The sequence below is a fragment of the Loxodonta africana genome, chromosome X (assembly GCF_030014295.1).
Source record: "Loxodonta africana isolate mLoxAfr1 chromosome X, mLoxAfr1.hap2, whole genome shotgun sequence".
NCBI classification, from domain to species: domain Eukaryota; kingdom Metazoa; phylum Chordata; class Mammalia; order Proboscidea; family Elephantidae; genus Loxodonta; species Loxodonta africana.
In genome coordinates this window covers 95,412,339-95,435,952 of record NC_087369.1, presented here as the reverse complement: position 1 = coordinate 95,435,952, position 23,614 = coordinate 95,412,339, and positions in this window count along the sequence as shown.

Here is a 23,614-nt window from a genome sequence, read left to right as displayed (position 1 = left end):
ACTGCTGCTGATGTGTGAACTAGTCCATGGCAAGATAAATACAGAGATGAAGAACAAGCATTTAGAATTTTTTTCAAATAATTTTTATTGTACTTTAAGTGAAAGTTTACAAATCAAGTCAGTCTCTCACACAAAAACCCATATACACCTTGCTACACACTCCCAATTACTCTCCCCCAAATGAGACAGCCCACTCTCTCCCTCCACTCTCTCTTTTCGTGTCCATTCCACCAGTTTCTAACCCCCTCCAAACTCTTATCTCCCCTCCAGGCAGGAGATGCCAACACAGTCTCAAGTGTCCACCTGATCCAAGAAGCTCACTCCTCACCAGCATCCCTCTCCAACCCATTGTCCAGTCCAATCCATGTCTGAAGAGTTGGCTTCCGGAACGGTTCCTGTCCTGGGCCACCAGAAGGTTTGGGGGCCAGGACCACCAGAGTCCTTCCAGTCTCAGTCAGACCATTAAGTCTGGTCTTAGGAGAATTGGGTTTCTTTTTTTTGATCCCACTGCTCTCCTGCTCCCTCAGGGGTTCTCTGTTGTGTTCCCTGTCAGGGCAGTCATCGGTTGTAGCCGGGCACCATCTAGTTCTTCTGGTATCAGGAACATGTAGTCGCTGGTTCATGTGGCCCTTTCTGTCTCTTGGGCTCCTGATCGCCTTATGTCCTTGGTGTTCTTCATTCTCCTTTCATCCAGGGGCATTGACCAATTGATGCATCTTAGATGGCTGCTTGCTAGCGTTTAAGATCCCAGATGCCACTCTTCAAAGTGGGATGCAGAATGTTTTCTTAGTAGATATTATTATGCCAATTGACTTAGATGTCCCCTGAAACCACGGTCCCCAGACCCCTGCCCCTGCTACGCTGGCCTTCGAAGCATTCAGTTTGTTCAGGAAACTTCTTTGCTTCTTGTTTAGTCCAATTGTGCTGACCTCCCCTGTATTGTGTGCTGTCTTTCCCTTCACCTAAAGTAGTTCTTATCTACTATCTAATTAGTGAATACCCCTCTCCCACCCTCCCTCCCACCCCCCACTCGTAACCACAAAAGAATGTTTTCTTCTCAGTTTAAACTATTTCTCAAGTTCTTATAATAGTGGTCTTATACAATATTTGTCCTTTTCCAACTGATAATTTCACTGAGCATAATGCCTTCTAGCTTCCTCCATGTTATGAAATGTTTCACAGATTTCTCACTGTTCTTTATGGATGCGTAGTATCCCATTGTGTGAATATACCATAATTTATTTATCCATTCATCCGTTGATGGGCATCTTGGTTGCTTCCATGTTTTTGCTATTGTAAATAGTGCTGCAATAAACATGGGTGTGCATATATCTGTTCATGGAAAGGCTCTTATTTCTCCAGGATATATTCCAAGGAGTGGGATTGCTGGATCGTATGGTAGTTCTATTTCTAGCTTTTTAAGGAAGTGCCAAATTGATTTCCAAAGTGGTTATACCATTTTACATTCACACCAGCAGTGTATAAGTGTTCCAATCTCTCCACAGCCTCTCCAACATTTAATGTTTTGTGCTTTTTGGATTAATGCCAGCTTTGGAGTGAGATGAAATCTCATTGTAGTTTGGATCTGCATTTCTCTAATGGCTAATGATCGTGAACATTTCCTCACATATCTGTTAGCTACCTGAATGTCTTCTTTAGTGAAGTGTCTGTTCATATCTTTTGCCCATTTTTTAATTGGGTTATTTGTCTTTTTGCAGTCGAGCTTTTGCAGTATCATGCAGATTTTAGACATCAGGAGCTGATCAGAAAAGTCATAGCTAAAAACTTTTTCCCAGTCTGTAAGTAGTCTTTTTACTCTTTTGGTGAAGTCTTTGGATGAGCATAAGTGTTTGATTTTTAGGAGCTCCCAGTTATCTAGTTTTTCTTGCACATGCGTTATAATGTTTTGTGTACTGTTTATGCCATGCATTCGGGCTCCTAATGTTGTCCCTATTTTTTCTTCCATGATCTTTATTGTTTTAGATTTTATATTTAGGTCTTTGATCCATTTTGAGTTAGTTTTTGTGCATGGAGTGAGGCCTGGGTCTTGTTTCATTTTTTGCAGATGGATATCCAGTTATGCCAGCACCATTTGTTAAAAATACTGTCTTTTCCCCATTTAACTGTTTTGGGGCCTTTGTCAAATACCAACTGCCCATATGTGGATGGATTTATGTCTGGATTCTCAGAGAAGAGTTAACACCACTACTACTAAAGGTATTTCAGAGCATACAAAAGGATGGAATACTACCAAACTCATTCTATGAAGCCATCATATCCCTGATACCAAAACCAGGTAAAGACACCACAAGAAAAGAAAATTATAGGCTTATATCCCTCATGAATCTAGATGTAAAAATCCTCAACAAAATTCTAACCAATAGATTTCAACAACATACCGAAAAAATAATTCACCATGACCAAGTGAGATTCATACCAGGTATGCAGGGATGGCTCAACATTAGAAAAACAATTCGTGTAATCCATCACATAAATAAAACAAAAGACAAGAATCACATGATTTTATCAATTGATGCAGAAATGGCATTTGACAAAGTTCAACACTTATTCATGATAAATACTCTCAGCAAAATAGAAAGAGAAGGAAAATTTCTCAACATAATAAAGGACATTTATACAAAGCCAACAGCCAACATCACCCTAAATGGAGAGACCCTGAAAACATTCCCATTGATATCAGGAAACACAAAAGAATGCCCTTTATCACCACTCTTATTTAACATCGTGCTGGAAGTCCTGGCCAGAGCAATTAGTCTAGATAAAGACAAAGGCATCCAGATTGGCAAAGAAGAAGTCAAAGTATCTCTTTTTGCAGATGACATGATCTTATACACAGAAAACCCTAAGGAATCTGGATCCTCTCTATATGGAAGATGTATGATTACATTTCTTAGTCCCTCTTTATTATTTTAATGTTGTTTTCTTTTATATAATAACATTGCCATTACCCTTTGTTGGGCTTTTTTTTTTTTTTTAATATGCTTCGTATTTTTTGGATTTCCCTTTCTGGTTTGACTTCTGGTTGCTCTCCCCAGTGTTCTAGTCTTGGGTTGATACCTGATATTATTGGTTTCCTAACCAAAGAACTCCCTTTAGTATTTCTTGTAGTTTTGGTTTGGTTTTTACAAATTCCCTCAACTTGTGTTTATCTGGAAATGTCTTAATTTCACCTTCATATTTAAGAGACAGTTTTGATGGATATGTGATTCTTGACAGGCAATTTTTGTCCTTCAATTTTTTAAACCTGTCATCCCATTGCCTTCTTGCCTGCATGGTTTCTTCCGAGTAGTCCGAGCTTATTCTTACTGGCTCTCCTTTGTAGGTGACTTTTCTTATAACCCTCGCTGCTCTTATAATTGTCTCTTTATCTTTGCTTTTGGCAAGTGTGATTATAATATGTCTTGGTGACTTTCTTTTAAGATCTACCTTATGTGGAGTTCGATGAGCATCTTGGATAGATATCTTCTCATCTTTCTCAATATCAGGGAAGTTTTCTGCCAACAAATCCTCAACAATTTTCTCTGTATTTTCTGTTATCCCTCCCCGTTCTGGGACTCCAATCACTTGTAGGTTATTTCTCTTGATAGAGTTCCACATGATTCTTAAGGTTTCTTCATTTTTTTTTAATTCTTTTATCTGAGTTTTCTTCAAATATATTAGTATCAAGTGATTTATCTTCGAGTTCAGAAATTCTAGCTTCTACTTGCTCAATTCTGCTCCTCTTCCTATTGAGTTGTCTAATTCTGTAATTTTATTGTTAACCTTCTGAATTTCTGATTGCTGTCTGTCTACAGATTTTTCCAGCTTATTAAACTTTTCATTATGTTCCTGAATAATCTTTCTAATTTCTTCAGTTCTTTTATCGGTGTGTTCCTTGGCTTGTTCTGCTTATTGCTTCATTTCCTTCCTGATGTCTTGAAGGGTTCTGTATATTAAACTTTTGTATTCTGCACCTGGCAATTCCAGGAATGTATTTTCATCTAAAAGATCCCCGGATTCTTCGTTTTGAGAGCCTGTTGAGGTGATCATGGCCTGTTTTTTATGTGACTTGATATTGACTGTTGTCTCTGAGCCATCTATAAGTTGTTGTATTAGTTTATACTTGCTTACTGTGTCATAGCTGCTTGGTTTGTTTTGTTTTGGCATACACCTATGGGTTGCTTGAGTGAGTTAGCTTGATTATTTTTGCCTTTGGAGCTCTGGTGTCCTGTCCCCAGCTGGCTAGAGTTGTTATCAGGTATATCAGCCTAGAAGTCCATTCAGTTTTCTTGTATGAATTCAGCTCAGGTTTCCAGATAGCTGATATCAAGTGTGTGATACAGGCTATGTCATACAGTCTTAGAGGGGCAGGGGTGATTGGTGCATATACCGGTATCTGATTGCAGCAGGGAGTCACGCTGTGAACAAGGCAGGGGGCTGAGAACTGACCCCCAAGTGTCTCTGAGGAAAACGCATCTCTGTTCCCTAGAGCATGCTGGTAGGTGGGTTTTGCAGATGGACCATGAGCACCCAAAGTTTTTGGTTGTAAGGACTGGGAGGTACCAGTTATCTTAGGACCCCTGTCACAGGTGTCCGCATGACCCGAGTGGAGCTACCAGTCCTTAGGTCCCTGTTGTGGGTAGGTGAGGATCTTGTTTAATGGGCAAAGCAATGTCAAATATCAAACACCCACCTCTCCCCTGCACTGCTGAAATGGTTGGAGTTTGCGAGCAAGGGCCTCTTCTCCCAAAATAGGCCCACACAGGTCCATGCAGAAGGGAAAGGTGCTCAAGGTCCAAGGACAATTTATGCCTGGACAGGAGCCGCTTCTGTCCTGAGCTCCCCCAGTTAATGGAGCTAGCAAATTATCTTTTCCCCCCAGTTGCAATTTTTTTCCTTCCCCAAGGCCAGGAGGATGGCTCTACGTGCTCACCAGAGTCTATCTCCGGCCCAGGGATTCAGCCGCTGAAGCTGGCTTGGGGGTTGGGGGGGGCACGGTAAATATATGCAAGTATTTAGCTTTTGCTGAGAGTGCCCTTCTTAGGTTCCGGAGGTGTGAGTGGGCTGTGAGGCTGGCTGCTTCTCCCTGTGGAAACTGCGGCTGAACGCTAGGACCAGCTCATCGCTGCCGCCACCACCGCCGCCACTCCTGGAACGGTCCCGAGGGCTCCCTGCGATTCAGGTCCAGTATCTCCTCTCCACTTCTGAAAGGTCTCTTCCTTCCCCTGCCACTCAGTTCGTTGCCTAAGCTTGCCTTTGATGCTCAGGGCTCCCAGCTTGTCACAAATGTACTCGTTTCACTTGTTTTTTCCAGTCTTTGTTGTAAAGAGGGCTTGATGGAAGCATCTGTGTATTCCGCCATCTTGGCTCCACCTCGCATTTAGAAATTTTTATAGCTATTTGACATTACTGCAACATCCAAATATGATCAGTCAGCTTGAATTTGTATATCTTTTTTTTCTTAATTTCATTTTTCTAGCAACTTATTTTTATTATATTTTACAAAAGTATACTTTTGTGACAGATTGAATATATTTTTTAAAAGTTCCTTCAACAGAAATGCCTTGAGAAACACTGAGATGCTTACAGACAGTTGAAAGTCTCATCTGGTCAGGAATATACTGTTATTGTCATGAAACTCTTTGCAGTTGCTGTTCAGAAGTATTATTAAAAATGTTTACTTGGTATACGGGAAACAGGTTTTGTCAAAAACAGTTTGTAAAAAATACTTTTGGTAAAATAATTTGTAGAAGATGCAGGTTTCAATACCAAAGCTAAGTCACTGATAAGTAATACTATTTTTTTTGCAAGTGATTTCATAACTGCTAAGTAAAAATAGAAATTATTTTCCTTATGAGTGGCGAGAATCTAATCACAAAGGTGCATTGGGATTATGCTGTCAGTGTGCTTCCTGCTATAGCTGAATAAAGAAGAGTTAAAAGTTATAATAGATGGCACCTAAAACTTCGGTGAATCATTTCAGTAATAGGCTCTGAAAGGAAGAAGTCATAGATAAGTTGATGTGCAAGAAACTGTGAAATCAAGTTGGCCTGAATTTATTCATGAACAAAATAGAATTCTTACCATAAGGGAGCTTACAGCTTGACAGGAGAGATAGACGTTAAAAAATCATTTAAATAATAATTTAATTGCATTTGATGAAGGAAAATTACAGGGTGGAACAAGGAGCGCTGGTGGCACAATGGTTAAGTGCTCACCTGATAACCAAAAGGTAGGCGGTTTAAACATACCCAGCAGCTCCACAGGAGAAAGACCTGGTGATCTGCTTCTGGAAAGATTAAAACTAGAAAACCATATGGGCCAGTTCTGCTCTTTCATATGAGGTTGCTATGAGTTGAAATAGACTTGACAGCATCTAACAACAACAACAAAAACATTTATATATATAACTCATAAGGGGTAGTCAAGGAAGGCTTATCTGAAGAAGTAAGTTTTAGTTGAGACCTAAATGGTAAGTAGGAATTAGACAGGTAAAGTCGGGTGGCAGAGAGACTGTCATAGGTAATTGTCATTGTTAGTTGCCATTCAGTCAGTTCTGACTCATGTGACTTATGAAGACCACATGAATGCAGAGTAGAACTGTATTCTGTAGGATTTTCAAAGCTATGACATTTTGGAAGCAGAGAGCCAGGTTTACTTCCCAGGCACCACTGAGTGGGTTTGAGCCGACAACCTTTCGGTTAATAGTACTGAGCTTTACCATTTGCACCACCCAGAGACTCCCCTGAGACAAGAAGGCATTCCCACGAAAAAAGGGCAGTGTGCCTAAAGCATGGTGAGTAACAGGAAGTGGTGAGAGATGAATCTCGGAAAGTTGGCTTAGATTACCAATGTTTTGGAAGGCCGTGGTCACTGTTGTGAACTTCATACAAAGAGAAATGAGAAGGCATTGATGCTTACAAGTAGGATGGTGACATGATTAGAAATTAAGTTTTGTAAAGTTACTAACTGGATTAGAGGAGCCCTGAACACCTGAAGATAAGATTCAGAGGGATTTTAAAAGTATTAAGGGTCATTCTAACCAAACACTGGAGAAAGACACAAACTGGATAAAATTAGCGTTTGTGAGTTAGTAAGCTGATGAAATTCAGTTCTTTCCATATTTTTTAAAATTTAAACGCGTATTTTCTATGACATATTTACAAACTTGGCTTTTCTTATTTTTTTTGTACTTTAGATGAAGGTTTACAGAACAAACTAGCTTCTCATTAAACAATTAGTACACATATTGTTTTGCGACATTGGCTGCAGTCCCCACAATGTGACAGTATGCTCCGCCTTTCCACTCCAGGTTCCCTGTGTCCATTCATCCAGTTCCTGTCCCTTCCTGCCTTCTCATCTTGCTTTTGGACAGAGAGTTGCCATTTGTTCTCATTTACTTGATTGAACTAAGAAGCACGTTCCTCACGTGCATTAATTTTTGTTTTATAGGCCTGTCTAATCTTTGTCCGAAAAGTGGGCTTCGGGAATGGTTTCAGTTCTGGGTTAGAAGAGTGTCTAGGAGCCATAGTCTTCGGGGTTCCTCTAGTCTCTGTCAGAACAATAAGTTGGGTCTTTTTTCGTGAATTTGAATTCTGCTCTACTTTTTTCTCCTGTCTGTCCAGGATTCTGTTGTGATTCCTATCAGAGCGGTTATTGGTGGTACCAGGCAATAACTAGTTTAAGGAAGCACCATATCGTTTTCCAAAGTGGCTGTACCATTTTACATTCCCACCAGCAGTGCATAAGAGTTCCAATCTCTCCACAACTTTTGTACCTCTTTGTGGTTTTCATTTGCTTTTCTCTGATGGCTAATGATGATGAGCATTTCCCAAGTGTCTGTTGGCTACCTCAATGTCTTCTTTGGTGAAGAGTGTGTTCATATTCTTTGCCAATTTTTTAATTAGATTATTTTTCTTTTTGTTTTTGAGCTGTTTTGTAGGTTTTAGAGACTAGGCCCTTGTCCAATATGCCAACATTTTTTTTCCCATCTGTACATTCTCTTTTTACTCCTTTGGTGAAGTCTTTTGATCAGCCTAAGTGTTTAATTTTTAGGAGCTCTCAGTTACCTAGTTTCTCTTCTGGTGTTTGTGCACTGTTAGTTATTATTTGTATGCTATGGTCCCTATTTTTTCTTCCATGATCTTCATCATTTTAGATTTTATATTTAGGTCATTGATCCATTTTGAGTTAGTTTTTGTGTATGGTATATGGTATGGATTTTGTTTCATTTTTTTACAGTTGGACATCCAGTTATGCCAGCACCGTTTGTTAAAGAGACTGTCTTTTCTTCATATAATGGGATTTGACCCTTTGTGAAATATCAACTGCTCATAGATGGATGGATTTATAACTGGGTTCTCAGTATTGGTCCATTGGTCTGTGTGTCTGTTGTACCAGTACCAGGCTGTTTTGACTACCATGGCTATATAATAAGTTCTAAATTAGTGTCAAGCCTCCCACTTTGTTCTTCTTCTTCAGTAATGCTTTAGTTATCCAGGGCCCCTTTCCTTTCTTTATAAAGTTGGTGATTTGTTTCTCCATCTCATTAAAGGATGCTGTTGAAATTTGGATTGGGAAAGCATTGTATCTGTAGATCACTTTGGGTAGAATTGACATTTTCACAATGTTGAGTCTTCCTATCCATGGGCATGGTATGTTCTTCCACTTACATAGGTCTCTCTCAGTTTCTTGCAGTAGTGTACTGTAGTTTTCTTTGTATAGGCTTTTTACATCCCTGGTTATATTTATTCCTAAGTTTATCTTCTTGGAGGCTGTTGTAAATGGTATTGATTTGGTGATTTTCTTTTTCAAAGTTCTCTTTGTTGATGTAGAAGAATCCAACTGATTTTTGCTTGTTAATCTTGTATCCTGCTATTTTTGTTGAAATTTTCTATTAGTTCCAGTAGCTTCCTTGTGAATTCTTTGGGGTTTTCTGTGTATAACACCAAATCATCTATGACTGGGGATAGTTTTACCTCTTCCTTACCAATATGGATGCCCTTTATTTCTTTTTCTTGCCTATGGCTTAAGCCAGGACTTCTAGCACAATGTCCAATAAAAGTGGTGATAAAGGGCATACTTGTCTGGTTCCCGTTCTCTCTCCATTTCGAATGATGTTGGTTGTTGGTTTTGTATAAATGCCCCTTATTATGTTCAGGAATTTCCTTTCTTTTCTTGTGCTGAGAGTTTTTTTAATCAAGAATGGGTGTTAGACTTTGTCAAATGCCTTTTCTACAACCATTGATAAGATCATGTGGTTCTTTTTTTAATATAGTGTGTTATGTTGATTTTCTAACGTTGAACCATCTCTGCATACCTGATATGAATCCCACTTGGTCATGATGTGTTATTTTTTTCATATGCTGTTGAATTCTATTGGCTAGAATTTTGTTGAGAATTTTTGTGTCTATGTTCATGAGGTGTATTGGTCTGTAGTCCTTTTTTGTGTGATATCTTTGCCAGGCTTTGGTATCAGGGTTGTGCTGATACCAAGAATGAGCTTAGGAGTATTTCTTCCCTTTCTGTGCTCTGAAATAGTTTGAGTAGTACTGGTGTTAAGTCTTCTCTGAAAGTTTGGTAAAATTCTCCAGTGAAGCCATCCAGGTCAGGGCTTCTTTTTTGTGGGGGAGGGTGGGGAAGGGAGGTCTTCTTCTTTTTATTTATTTATTTTTTACCTCTTTAATCTCTTGTTATGGGCCTGTTTAGTTTTTCTACCTCTGTGTTAGTTTAGGTAGGTAGTATGTTCCTAGAAATTTGTTCATTTTCTCTAGGTTTTCAAGTTTGTTGGAGTACAATTTTTCATAGTATTCTGTTATGATCCTTTTTATTTCAGTTGGGTCTGTTGTGATATCACCTGCTTCATTGCTTCTTCAGATTGTTTCGTCTCCTGTTTTTCTTTTGTCAGTTTGGCCAATAGTTTGTCAATTTATAGTTGATCTCTTCAAAGAACTGACTTTTGGCCTTGTTGATTCTTTCAGTTGTTTTTCTGATCTCTATTTCATTTATTTCTGCTTTAATCTTATTTCCTTTCTTCTGGTGACTGATCTTCTTTTGCTGCTCTGTTTATATTTGTTTGAGTTGTAGAGTTAATATTTTGATTCTGGCCCTTTTTTGTTTTTTTGATGTGTGTGTTTCTTGCTATAAATTGAACTCTAGCCACTGTTTTTGCTGTGTCGCAAAGGTTGTGGTAAGATGTGTTTTCATTCTCATTTGAGTCTATGAATTTTTTTTTTATTTCATCTTTGATTTCTTCTACTACCCAGTAGCCAGTAGTTTTTAAAGCAATGTGTTGTATAGTTTCCATGAGTTTGGTTTTTTTTCTCTTGCTCTTTCTGTTGTTGATTTCTGCTTTTATGGCATTATGATAAGAGAAGATATTTTGTATTATTTCAATGTTTTGGATTTTTTTGAGGCTTACTTTTTGGCCGAAAACGTGGTTTATTCTTGAGTATGCTCCACGTGCATGAGAAAAGAATGTATACTTTGCTCCTGTTGGGTGGAGTGTTCTGTATATTTCTGTGAGGTAGAGTTGGTTGACTGTGGCATTTAGATCTTCTGTATCTTTACTGAGTTTATTTCTAGATGTTCTGTCCATCACCAAAAGTGGAGTGCTGCCTCTCCTACTATTATTATGGAATTGTCTGTTTCTCTTTTCAATGCTGTTAGAGTTTGTTTTATGTATTTTGGAGCCCTGTCATTAAGTGTGTAATAGTTTATTATGATTATGGCCTCCTGGTGCATTGACCCTTTAATAGTTTTGTAGTGCCCTTCATTATCCTTTATGATGGATTTTGCTTTAAAGTCTATTTTATTGGAGATTAATATTGCCACTCCTGCTCTTTTTTGGCTATTGTTTGCTTGATATATTTTTTCCATCCTTTGAGATTTAGTTTGTTTATGTCTTTGTGTCTAAGTTGTGTCTCTTGTAGACAGCATATAGATGAATCATGTTTTTTTGTCTATTCTACCACTCTTTGTCTCTTTACTAGTGCATTTAGTCCATTTACATTCAGTGTAATTATTGATAGGTATGAGTTTACTGCTGTCATTTTGATTCTCCTTTTTTTTTTTATGGTGTTGATGGTTTCTTTGTTCCAGTTAATTTCTGTGCTGAGTTCTTTTTGTTTATGTATTTTCTTTTCATCTCTTTCATTATTTGTTGATTTTGTGTTTGCTGAGTCTTTATGTCTTTCTTCTTTTTTATTTTGATGGGTAGGTCTGTTAGCTTCTTTTGTGGTTACCTTGAAATTTACTTTTATTCTTCTAATTTTAAATCAGTCTTTTATGTCTTGATACCTTCTTGATTTTCTCTCCATGTGGAAGTTCTATGACTACACTGTTTATTTCCTCTTTTTTGTTTTGACGTTGTCATCATTTACATATTGATCTCTCTGGTTCCCTATTTTCTGTCTTTTAGCTTGGTTTTGCTTTTTTAATTCCCTACCTGGGTTGGTATCTGGTTGATCTGTTTTGTGTCCTAGTCTTGGATTGTTGTTTGATGTTTTTGGTTCTGTAATCAGAGGACTACTTCTAATATTTCTTGTAATTTTGATCTGGTTTTCACAAATGCCCTTAGTATCTGTTTATCTGGAAATGGCCTAATTTCACCATCATATATGAGAGACAATGCTGGTGGATATATGATTCTTGGCTGACAATTTTTGTTTTGTTTTCTTCAAGGCTTTGTATATGTCATCCCATTGTTTTCTTGCCTGCGTGATTTCTGCTGATTAATCAGAGCTTAGTCTTATTTGTTCTCTTTGTAGGTGACTTTTTGTTTATCCCTGGTCCTCTCAAGATTCTTTCTTTGTGTTTGGTTTTGGCAAGTTTGATTATGATATGTCTTGGTGACTTTATTTGGGGGTCTATCCTGTATAAGATTCATTAAGCTTCCTGGATAGATATCTTTTTGTCTTTCGTGATGTTAGGGATTTTTTCTACCAGCAAATCTTCAACAATTTTCTCTGTGTTTTCTTTTAACCTTCCCTGTCCTGGTACTCCAGTCACTGGTAGGTTTTTTCTCTTGATAGTATCCCACATAATTCTTAGACTCTCTTCACTTTTCTTCTTTCCTTTCCCTGATTTTTCTTCAAACAAATTGGTGGCAAGGGATTTATTTTCAATCTTATTAATTCTGACTTCCATTATCTCAATTCTGCTCCCATGACCTTCTATTGATTTGTCTAATACTGAAATTTTATTTTTAATCTCTCAGATTTCTGTTTGCTAATTTTGTATGGTTTCTTGCAAACTGTTTATTTTGTCATTTTAGTCTTGTGTTGTTTTCCTGAATTTTTCTATTGCTTTATCTGTGTGTTCCTTGGCTTGGTCTGTGTTTTGCTTGATCTCTTTCCTGATGTCTTGGAGAGGTCTGTACATTAGTCTTTTGAATTCTTTATCAGGTAATTCCATTGCCTTATCTTCCTCTGGAAGATTTTCTGATTCTTTATTCTGGTCATTTGCTGGAGCCATCTTGTCCTGTTTCTTTATGTGGTTTGATAGTGACAGTTGTCACTAAGGCATCAATAAGTTATTTTATTTATTGTATTTTTGTTTACTGCATCCTGAATTTTTGTTTTGATATGTCCAAGTGGGCCATGCATGTGTGCCACTCTGGTCATTGACATTGTTCAAGCTCTCGCCTCCTGTCTCTAGGTAGTCAGAGCAGCAACTAGGTGTGTGAGCCTGGAAGTCGGTTCATTGTTCTTGTGGGGGTGCTGAAGACATAGGTGAAGTTTTTGGGGAGTTGATGAATCTGTCTTGCTGGTCACCAGGCCATGGGTTCAGGGGATGTTCTCCCTGGTTGTTGGGTTGGCTGTTCTTTGTGTGTTACACCACTTACCGGTTGGTCAGGGCACAGGTGCCCAGCTTGATGGTCACCTAGTGTGTGATGTGGAGACTGTCACCTACAGCCCTGGTGGGTAGGTCTGTGTGGGGGTGTTCAGAGCAGGCACAGTTCTCTGTAGTTACAGTGGGGGGGTGATATGTGGGGCAAGGCAAGGGGCTGTCGGCTGCCCCCGAGTACCTAGATGGAGGGCAAGCTCCTGTCTTCTACAGTGTGTAGTGGGGGAGCAGTTTTGCAGCTGGTCCTTTTGCACCTGTTTCCATTGGCTGGTAGGATTGGGAGGCACTACTAATTCTCAGGCCCCTGTCGTGGGCTGCTAGATGGAGTGGGTTGTGCTAACAGTCCTCAAGCCTTTGGTGTGGATGGTCAGGCCTCTCCTTGGGGGAGGTGGTATCAAATGTCACAAATCTGTAACTCCCACTTGGCTGCTGCAGGTGAAAATGGGCTTCAAGTGGATGTCCTGCCTTTTTTATCCTAATGAGGGTGTGCAGTGTTGGTTCAGCCCTCAAGGCACTGGTGTGGGTGATCAGCAGGGGTGAAGGGTGCTGCAAGTCTGTCAACCTCCTATGCCAGTGGCTGGGCAAAGGAGCAGGTACCTCTGGACCAGGCGAGGAGTATCTGTCTTAGGGGGTGTGGTGGTGTTAAATGCTTCTGGAATGGTGTTGGGGTGGGCAGGGCAATGAATGAGGAGAAGGGGGTGCTCCTCAGCTGTGAAGCCATGGTGGGAGGAAGGGTTATGGTTCACGTGTGGTGGTTTAGGAGCTTGCGCTTAACTTTCTCAGCTCTGGTGTTGTTCCTGTTTGGTCCTGGACATATGTGCACATTACTGCTGCTTGGCTGCTCCAGATGGGGTGAGTTTTGGCTTGGAATGTTGTTGCTTGCCTCAACCTGTGTGAGTTGTGCAGATTGAGCTAGCAGGATGCCGGCAATCTGTAATTCTCCATTTCTACTGTTTTTGAATTGTCTCTCCAACCACCTATCACTCAGTCCAGTTCTTCAGCTTTGTCTTTGATGGTTGGAGTTCCGAGATTGTTATATATATCCAATTCACTTGTTTTATCAGGTCTTTGTTGTAAGAGAAAACCCTGGTGGTGCAGTAGCTAAGAGCTACAGCTACTAACCAAAATATTGGCAGTTCAAATCCACCAGGCACTTCTTGGAAACCCTATGGAGCAGTTCTGCTCTGTCCTATAGGGTTGCTATGAATCAGAATTGACTCAACAGCAACAGGCTTTTTTGTTGTTGTTGTTGATATAAGAGGGATGACACTAAGTGTCTGACTACTCAGACATCTTGGACCTGCCTTCTATTCTTTCTTAAACACAGTCTTTAAAATTTAGCTTTATAAGAAGTATTTAATTTAATAGCAAATTTTAAGCAGATCTGATTTAATATAGAGTTGGATGAGCTAGATGATAAACTAGTGTCATAGGCTGGGTTCTCTAAAGAGAGAGAGAGACTAGAAATTTTGAAGTCCCTGGGTCAAGCTGGAGGCTTTTCCTCATTCATGTGACTGCAGGGCCTGGCAAATCCAAGATCCAGACCACAGAGGCTGAAGAATCCCAAGATTGGCAGGCATGCTGCTAGCTCAAACCATAAGAACCAGATGTCAGATGAACAGGAGCCACCTGCAGGATCCAGAGTGAGCAAAAGCCTGAAAGTCTGGCCAGAAAATCCACCTATATTGGATGCAGGCAACCCCCCTAAGGAAACTCTCTTTCAGCTGATTGGCTACTCATAGCAGATTCCATCATGGAAGTGATTACATTATATCAAATCTCATGATGGAGGTGATCACATCATTATGTGACTGCCAAACTACATCATAACTGCCAAACCACTGAGAATCATGGCCTAGCCAAATCGATACACAAACTTAATAATCACAGCTAGGTTATGACATTTTTTTTGGTTATTCAGAATATGCCACCAGCTGAATCCCTCCAATAACCCCCCCTAAAATATCTTAAATAAAATAGATTTTTAAAGTTATAAAGGTATTGAAAAGCAGACAAGATAGGAAGGAATTAAAAGACCAAAATCTAACTCCCAGTGGAAACTCAGAGAAGAAAACAGAGCACTGAAGCTGCTTTTTCTTTTTTTTTGGTCTCTCTCTGAAGAATTTGTCGTTCCTGGTGAATTTGGACTTTTAGAAAGAGACAAAAGTCCAGGATCTTCTTAGGTTAAGGAGCCTAACAGAAGACATTCCTCCAATAAAATCTGGATCCCAAAGAAATATATTCCCAGAAGGTTAATATTCCCAAGAAATAAATCCATCCCTCAGTCCTAAGAAGACCACAATATTTTGCTTTGGTTGACAGAAGTTGGAGTAGGACACCCCTGAGAAGTTGTAACTACAAATTGGCCCTCCTGTGGATTTACAACCTAAATTCATATCACATAGATGGACAAAAAAAAGGCTCAAGCTGTGTTATACATGATTATAGTTTAATGTGATCCTGAATTGGTAGTATCCTTATGCATGTGCTAGAAAAACACATAAATCCCTTCTGGAGGAGAGCATTTCATCCTAGGCCTCAAATCCCCATGAATTATTTTTCAGTGACAAGCACCACCCATTAAAATATAAGTAAACACAAGAAAAAAGTGCCATAAGTTAGAAAAAGCAAAAAAAAAAAAAAAAAGGCAGCAAAAAGAGACTCACAAAGACCTCAAATATTTAAATTAACAGATAGATTATAAAACAAATATGCGAAATAATGTTTGAGAAAATAAAAATATTACAAGGAATAGGGCAGTTTCTAAAAAATGTCCTAGAGATTTGAAAACAATCCAAACTTCTGAAAATAAAACCATGCAATAACAGATTTCGTTCATTTAAACCGAGTTGGCATCTTGAAGAGTAAACTTGAAATTAGGCCAAAAGAAATTTTTCTACAACGCAACACAGAAGAAAAACATGAAAACAATGAATATTAAGAGACATCTACCCTTAAGAGACATAGAGATGCAAAATACTTCTTCCTGAACTCAAACAAGTCAAATAGTTTCTAATGTCAAAATTCTCATACATGCTATTCCCACTGCATTTTCTCCAGATTATTTTCATGTCTGATGGCTCGGCCCTTTTCATTACTTATTTATATTTTGTCGTCTTCACTTCTCGTTATTGAGGTTATAGCTTAAATGTCGTATCTTTGGAGGGACCTTCTATAGTGGATACTGAGTATCAGATCATTCAACTTCCATTATACTCTCCTTTTAGCTTCCTGTAATACAGATTTTGGAAAGCAAAACAAACCAACAAAACAACCAAAACACTGTATTTCTCAAAGACCTGGGTGAGAATGAGGTTTCACTAATTATATGCAGTCCTGTGGGATTTGCGAAGTAAAAAGAAGACAAAGGCCTCTTCCTGTTGTGTATTTTATTTTTTTTACCAAAAAATAAAAAAATACTGGATGTGTGAAGGTTGAAAAGGAATTGCAGTGACTGGACTCATATTTCCATTGACTAATCACCAATTTCATGGGAGTCAAGAAAAAACTATGGAAGTTGTCTTAGTTATCTAATGCTGCTGTAACAGAAATACCACAATTGGATGGCTTTAACAAAGAGAAATTTATTCTTTTACAGTCTAGGAGACTAGAAGTCTGAATTCAGGGTGCCAGCTCCAAGAGAAGACATTCTCTCTCTGTTGACTCTGGGGGAAGGTCCTTGTCATCAGTCTTCCTTTGGTCTAGGAGCTTCTCTGCACAGGAAACCGTGGGTCCAAAGGACACACTCTGCTCCTGTCACTGCTTTGTTGGTGGTAAAAGGCCCCCATGTCTCTCTGCTTGCTTCTCTCCTTTATATCTCAAAATAGATTGACTTAAGACACAACCTAATCTTGTAGAATGAGTACTGACTCATTATCATAACTGCTTCTAATCCTACTTCATCAATATCATAGAGGCAGGATTTATAACATGTTGGAAAATCACTTCAGATGACAAAATGGTGGGTAATCACACAAAACCGGGAATCATGGCTTAGCCAAGTTGACACATATTTTGAGGGGACACATTTCAATCCATGACACAGTGGTAACAGTGGTTGTAGCAAGAATGACTTTGTGATCTCTGGATTAGTTACGACAATGTTTGTTCTCTCTCTCCCCACTCTCTTCCTCTTTTTTGACTTTTAAATACCAGCTTTATTGAGATATAACACACATATATAAAATTACCACCTTTAGAGTGTACAATTCAGTTGTTTGTAGCATATTTTCAGAGTTGTGCAACCACCCAAAAAAAAACAAACCAAACCCATTGCCATCGAGTCCATTCTGACTCATAGAAATCCTATAGGACAGGGTAGAACTGCCCCATAGGGTTTCCAAGGAGCAGCTGGTGGATTTGAACTGCTGATCTTTTTGGTTAGCAGCTGAACTCTAAACCACTGCGCCACCAGGGCTCTGTGCAACCGTCACCACTACTTAATTCCAGAGTATTTTCATCACCTCCTAAAAACCATTAGCAGCCACTTCCCATTCCTCCTGCCCCAAACTCTTGGCAATCATGAGTTTAATTTCTGTCTATGGATTTGCCAATTCTGGATGTATCATGCAATGACCTTTTGTGTCTGACTTCTTTCACTTAGGTTAATATTTTCAAGATTCATCTATGTATCCTTACTTCAATCCTTTTTATGGCTGAATATGTATATACCACATTGGGTAATTTCCATATTGTGGCTATTAAAATAATGCTGTTATGAACATCCGTGTACAAATTTTTGTGTGAACATGTGTCTTCAATTTTGGGGGGGGGTAATATACCAGTAGTAGAATTGCAGAATCATATAATAACTCTATGTTTAACATTTTGAGAAACTGCCAGACTGTTTTCAAAGCCATGACAAGATTTTATATTCCCACCAGCAATGTATGAGGGTTTCAATTTCTCCACATTCTTTCCAACACTTGTTATTGTTTGTGTTTTTGATGTCAGCCATCCCAGAGAATGTATAGTAGCTTCTCATCATAGTTTTGTTTTGCATTTTCCTAATGACTAACGATGTGGAGGTCTTTTCTTGTGTTTACTCTTTTCATGTGTTTACTGGTCATTTGTATATCTTCTTTGAAGAAATGTCTATTCAAATTTTTGGCCATTTTTTAATTGATTGTCTTTTTATTGTTTAGTTTTTAAACATTTTGAATACAATTACCTTATCAGATATATGATTTACAAATATTTTCTTCTGTTCTGCAATTATATTTTCACTGTCTCGATAGTGTCCTTTGAAACATAAAAGTTTTTAATTTTTATGTAGACCAAAATATCTACTTTTCCTTTTGTCACTTGTGCTTTTGGTTTCATATCTAAGAAACCATTGCATAATCCACAGTCAGAAAGATGAACACCTATGTTTTATACTAAGAGTCTTATAATTTTAATTCTTACATTTAGGGCTTTGATTTACTTTGAATTAATATTTGTGCATAGTGTGAAGCATGGGTCCAGCTTCCTGCTTTTCCATGTTGTCCCAGAATCGTTTGTTGAAGAATATTCTTTCCCCAAATGAATGTCTTATTGGCATTGTCAAAAATCAGTTGATCATAAATGTATGGGTTTACTTCTAGACTCTCAGTTCCATCCCACTGATGTGTAAGTCTACCCTTATTCCAGTAACACATTGTGTTGATTACTGAAGCTTTGTAGTAAGTTTGAAATTGGAAAATGTGAGTCCTTTGATTTTGTTCTTCTTTTTTCAAGATTGTTTTGTCTATTCTGCATTCTTACAATTATGTATGCATTTGAGTATTTTTTTTTCTACAAAAAAAAATTGAGATCTTGAAAGGGATTGTATTTACTATGTAGTTCGATTTAGGGATTGCCTCTATTTTAGCAGTATTAAGTATTTCCACCCAGTAACATGCCATCCCCCACATGTCTGTCAGTTTGTTGTACTGTGGGGGCTTGCGTGTTGCTGTAATGCTGGAAGCTATGCCACCAGGATTCAAATACAAGCAGGGTCACCCATGGAGGTCAGGTTTCGGCTGAGCTTCCAGATGAAGACAGACTAAGAAGAAGGACCCGGCAGTCTAATTCTGAGAAGAATTAGCCAGTGAAAACCTTATGATAACAGCCAAACATCGTCTGATATAGTGCCAGAAGATGAGCCCCTCAGGTTGGGTGGCACTCAAAATACAACTAGGGAAGAGCTGCCAAATCAGAGTCAACTTTAAGGACATGGAAGGAGTCAAGCTTTTGGGACCTACATTTGCTGATGTGGCATGACTCAAAATGAGAAGAAACAACTGCAAACATCCATGAATATTTGGAACACAGAATGTATGAAGTATAAATCCAGGAAAATTGGCAATCAAAAAAAATGAAATGGAACACCTAACACTGATATCTTAGGCATTACTGAGCTGAAATGGACTGATATTGGCCATTTTGGATTGAATAGTCATATGGTCTACTATGTCGGGAATGACAATTTGAAGAAGAATAGTGTTGCATTCATCATCAAAAAGAACATTTCAAGATATATCCTGCAGTACAAAGCTGTCAGTGATAGGATAATATCTGTATGCCTGCAAGGAAGACCAGTTAATATGGATATTATTCAAATTTACTCACCAACCACTAGGCCAAAGATGAAGAAATTGAAGATTTTTACCAACTTCTACAGTCTAAAATCAATCAAACATGCAATCAGGATGCACTGATAATTACTGGTGATTGGAATGTGAAAGCTGGAAACTAAGAAGAAGGATCAGTAGTTGGAAAATATGGCCTTGGTGATAGTAACAATGCCAGAGATTGCATGATATAATTTTGCAAGATCAATGACTTCTTCATTGCAAATACCTTTATCCAACAACATAAACGGCAACTATACACATGGAGCTCACCAGATGGAATACATAGGAATCAAATTGACTACATCTGTGGAAAAAGACAATGAAAAATCTCAATATCATTGGTCAGAGCAAGGTCAGGGACTGCCTGTGAAATAGACCATCAATTGCTCATATGTAAGTTCTAGTTGAAGTTGAAGAAAATTAGAAAAAGTCCACAAGAGCCAAAGTACTACCTTAAATATAGTCCACCTGAATTTAGATACCATCTCAAGAATAGATCTGACTAGTTGAACACTAATGATGGAAGACTAGAGGAGTTGTGGAATGACATCAAGGACAGCATACTTGAAGAAAGAAAGAGGTCATTAAAAAGACAGGAAAGGGAGGCGGGGGCCAAGATGGCGGACTAGGTGGACGCTACCGCGGATCCCTCTTGCAACAAAGACTCGGAAAAACAAGGGAATCGATCACATACATAACAATCTACGAACTCTGAACAACAAGCACAGACTTAGAGACGGAAAACGAACAAATACGGGCAGACAGCAACTGTTTTCAGAACTAGGAGCCAGCGCACCAGGCAGGTGACCTTCGGAGCTCGATCGGGGGCAGAGCCCAGGGGGGCAGACGGCACAGAAAGGGGGCCCACCCCTTCCCCCCCCGAACCCATCCCGGGAGGAAGCCTAGCAGGTTGGCGCGGGCGGCGTAGGGGCGCAGCCGGAGGGAGAAGCACCCGGGAGGCAGTGACTGATCTGGGAGGGGGGAGAACAGCGTCCCAGCTGGGGTGCCGTCCCGCCGGGAGTTAGGCGAGAAGCCGACGGGGCGCGAGCGGGTGGGGGGTCAACTATATTTCCCTAAAGTGACCCCAGGGCGGGGCCCACACGTTCGTGCGGGAGGACGCACACCCAGTCCGCGCGTGTGGCACGGCACACCAGATGGAGAAATCCCCAGAAGTGTCTGGTCTCAAAACAGGGAAAGCAGCATCCCAGACGGGCAGCCATTCCGCTGGGATCTGGGCACGCGCGCGCGCGGGCGGGGCATGAGCGCGGGGTCCATTTTTATTACCCTGAATTGACCCAGGGGGCGGGCCCACCTGGTCGTGCGAGTGACGCCCTCCCAGCTTGCGCGAGAGGTGTGGCACACCGGAAGGAGAAGTCCCCGGGAGGAACTGATTGGTCCCGAAGCGCAGAAAGTAGCGTCCCAGACAGGGTGCCGTCTTGCCGGGGCTTGGGCGCGCACACGAGCGGGGCGTGAGCGCGGAGTCCATTTTTATTGCCCTGAATTGACCCAGGGGGCGGGCCCACCTGGCCGTGCGGAGGAACTGATTGGTCCCGAAGCACAGAAAGTAGCGTCCCAGACGGGGTGCCGTCCTGCCGGGGCTTGGGCGCGCGCACGAGCGGGGCGTGAGCATGGAGTCCATTTTTATTGCCCTGAATTGACCCAGGGGGCGGGCCCACCTGGCCGTGCAGGTGACCCTAAACCAGTTCGCGCGAGAGGTGTGGCGCTCTGGAAGGAGAAGTCCCGGGGAGGAAGTGACTGGTTCCCGAACAGGGAAAGCAGCGTCTTAACCCGGAAGTCATCCCGCTGGGATTTGGGCACGCGCACAGGCGGGGCGTGACCGCGGGACCTAATTATAATCGCCTGAATAGACCCTGGGGGCGGGCCCACCCGTTCGTGCGGGAAACGCCCACCCAGTGCCCACGAGCGGTGCCGCGCACCGGAGGAAGTCCCCAGGAGGAATTGACTGGTTTCCGAGCAAGGAAAGTAGTGTCCTAGCCAGGGACCCGTCCAGCCCGGATTTTGGCGAATGGGGGCGGAGCGTGAACGTGGTGTTCAGCTCTACATTCTGTGGTGCTACACTCCTAGCTCTCAGATCCCTCCCCCACCCTCCCCAGGCGACCCCATTAACATCCGAATACCCGGAGCCAGAGAGAGAATTCAGATAGGGATCTGACTGCATTTTTTTTTAGCTGACTACTTGGAAAATCTAGTTTCCCAGTGATGGCTCGGAGACAGCAGTCCATATCAAACCACATAAAGAAACAGACCATGACAGCTTCTCCAACCCCCCAAACAAAAGAATCAAAATCTTTCCCAAATGAAGATACAATCCTGGAATTATCAGATACAGAATATAAAAAACTAAATTACAGAATGCTTAAAGATATCACAAATGAAATTAGGCTAACTGCAGAAAAAGCCAAGGAACACACTGATAAAACTGTTGAAGAACTCAAAAAGATTATTCAAGAACATAGTGGAAAAATTAACAAGTTGCAAGAATCCATAGAGAGACAGCATGTAGAAATCCAACAGATTAACAATAAAATTACAGAATTTGACAACGCAATAGAAAGTCAGAGGAGCAGACTCGAGCAATTAGAATGTAGACTGGGACTTCTGGAGGACCAGGGAAACAACACCAACATAGCTGAAAAAAAATCAGATAAAAGAATTAAAAAAAATGAAGAAACCCTAAGAATCATGTGGGACTCTATCAAGAAGGATAACTTGCGAGTAATTGGAGTCCCAGAACAGGGAGGGGGGACAGAAAACACAGAGAAAATAGTTGAAGAACTCCTGACACAAAACTTCCCTGACATCATGAAAGAAGAAAGGATATCTATCCAAGATGCTCATCGAACCCCATTTAAGATTGATCCAAAAAGAAAAACACCAAGACATATCATCATCAAACTTGCCAAAACCAAAGACAAACAGAAAATTTTAAAAGCAGCCAGGGAGAAAAGAAAGGTTTCCTTCAAGGGAGAATCAATAAGAATAAGTTCAGACTACTCAGCAGAAACCATGCAGGCAAGAAGGGAATGGGACGACATATACAGAGCACTAAACGAGAAAAACTGCCAACCAAGGATCATATATCCAGCAAAACTCTCTCTGAAATATGAAGGCGAAATTAAGATATTTACAGATAAACACAAGTTTAGAGAATTTGCAAAAACGAAACCAAGACTGCAAGAAATGCTAAAGGAGATTGCTTGGCCGGATGACCAATAATATCAGGTACCAGCACAATACAAGGTCACAAAACAGAACGTCCTGATATCAACGCAACTCAAACAGGGAAAGCACAAAAACAAACAAATTAAGACTAATTCTAAAAAATAAATAAATAAACAAAATAATACACACAACAGGAAATCATGGAAATCAATAGATAAACGATCAAAATAATCAAAAAGAGGGACTAAATATAGGAGGCATTGAACTGCCAGATGGAGAGTGATACAAGGCGAAATAGAAGGATACAAGTTAGGTTTTTACTTAGAAAAATAGGGGTAAATAAAAAGGTAACCACAAAAAGAAATATCAATCCCATAACTCAAGAAAAAAGCCAAGAAAAACGTAACGACTCAATAAACACAAAGTTAAACATTATGAAAATGAGGATCTCACAAGGTACTAAGAAAAACGTCTCAGCACAAAAAAGCATGTGGAAAAATGAAATGGCCAACAACACACATGAAAAGGCATCAAAATGACAGCACTAAAAACTTACTTATCTATAATTACGCTGAATGTAAATGGACTAAATGCACCAATAAAGAGACAGAGAGTCACGGACTGGATAAAAAAACACGATCCATCTATATGCTGCCTACAAGAGACACACCTTAGACTTAGAGACACAAACAAACTAAAACTCAAAGGATGGAAAAAAATATATCAAGCAAACAATAAGCAAAAAAGAAGAGGAGTAGCAATATTAATTTCTGACAAAATAGACTTTAGACTTAAATCCGCCACAAAGGATAAAGAAGGACACTATATAATGATAAAAGGGACAATTGATCAGGAAGACATAACCATATTAAATATTTACGCACCTAATGACAGGGCTGCAAGATACATAAATCAAATTTTAACAGAATTGAAAAGTGAGATAGACACCTCCACATATATAGTAGGAGACTTCAACACACCACTTTCGG